The following is a 1,878-nucleotide window of genomic DNA, read 5'->3' on the forward strand; positions in this document are numbered from 1 at the left end:
TTTCAGTCTTGTTGCCCAGGCTGGAGTGCAGTGGCATGATCTTGGCTCGCTGCAACCTCTGCCTCCTGGGTTCAAGCGATTCTCCTGCCTCAGCCTCCTGAGTAACTGGGATTATAGGCACCCACCACCATGCCCGGCTAATTTTTTGTATTTTTAGTAGAGACAGGGTTTCAACACGTTGGCCAGGCTGGTCTCGAACTCCTGACCTCAGGCAATCCACCTGTCTCGGCCTCCCAAAGTGCAGGGATTACAGGCATGAGCCACCACGCCCAGCCAGTGTACAAGGTTTTTAAAAAAGCTTTATGAAGATAAAGTTCACATAAGATACAATTTATGCACTTAAAGTGTGCAATTCAGTGGTTTTTAGTATATTCACAGGTATATACAACCATCACCACAGTCAATTTTAGAACACTGTCATCGCCCTAAAAAGAAATTCTGTGCACATTCGTCACCATATCCTTACTCACCCCACCCCTCCTTTCAGCTACCCTCCTGCCCTATACAACTACTAGTCTACTTTTTGTCTGTGCAGATTTCCCTCTTTTTTACATTTCATATAAATGGAATTATATAATATGCTGTCTTTTGTGACTGGCTTCTTTCCCTTAGCATAATGTTTTCAAGGTTCACTCAAGTTGTAGCATGTGCTTATTTCCTTTTTATGACTGAATAATATTCCATTGCATGACTATAACATATTTTGTTTATTCGTTTGTCAGTTGATAAACATTTGTGTTGTTTCCACTTTTGGGCTATTATGAATATTCCTGTGCAAATATTTGGGTGAAAATATATTTTTGATTCTCTTTGTTATGTTACTAGGAGTGTAAATGCTGGGTCATATAACTATAATTAACTTTTTGATGGACTGTTAAACTTTTCCACTGTGGCTGAACCATTTTTCATTCCCACTAGGATTTATTAGGATTCCAATTTCTCCACAACCTGACTAACACTTGCTATTTTCCATTTTTTTGTTTTGGTTATAGCCATCCTAGTGGGTGTAAAGTAGTGCCATGGTTTCTGATGGCTTCTAATCTCAGAATTTCTGCCACTTCCTATAGTCAGTCCATTGGTCCCAGGTTTCACCCTTCGATCTGCTCTGGTGGGCCCACTTGTTCTCCATTCAACATCCATGTAACACAGGAACTGGGAACAGGTCAGGGAAACTAAGCCTCAGATCTGCCATCTGCCTGAGCCTGAGGCATTCTCATTTTTATTTTGATATCATTGTGCTTTAGGATGGTACACAGAAGCCCAATAAACAGCCTCTTTCTAGAGCAAGATGGCATGGGTGAGGGGTTGGAGGAGGTAAAGGAAGAGAGGGATGGGGGGAGAGGACAGAGGAGAGGACAGGGGATGAGGATGAGAAGGGATAGAAGGAAGGAGAAGAGATAAGAAAGGATGGAGAGGAAGGAAGAATTATCCATGACCTGAAAAAGTTGAACCCCTTCCTCTAGTTTCATTTCCAGTTTCTTTCCTGGCCTGAATTTGGGCCGAGCCTGATGCCCAAGGCAGGTGTTTTGTGTACATCTAGCAGCTATAATGTTACCAAGCACAGAGAAGTTTGAAGCAGGTCACATAGGAATATTTATTGGGCTTCCCAGGCAACATCATGAAGTGGGCTGACAGATTATTTGTGTTTTCAATTTACTCTACTTATTATTATAAAAAACGTCCCTAAGATTGTTGTTTTGTTTTCTTTTTTCTCAGTATAAGTATGGATCCTCAGTGGCTTTTGGTCAGCTCATTCTCCTTCTGAATATGGAGACAGGTTGGAAGGAAATACACAAAGTGCTGAACCCCTAGTCATATGCCCTCAAAAGTGACATTGGCAAAATGTTTTTTTTTTTTTTTTTTTTTTTTTTTTTTTTT

Source organism: Rhinopithecus bieti, unplaced genomic scaffold, assembly GCF_001698545.2.
Source record: "Rhinopithecus bieti isolate Rb0 unplaced genomic scaffold, ASM169854v2 scaffold_75017, whole genome shotgun sequence".
Taxonomy (NCBI): domain Eukaryota; kingdom Metazoa; phylum Chordata; class Mammalia; order Primates; family Cercopithecidae; genus Rhinopithecus; species Rhinopithecus bieti.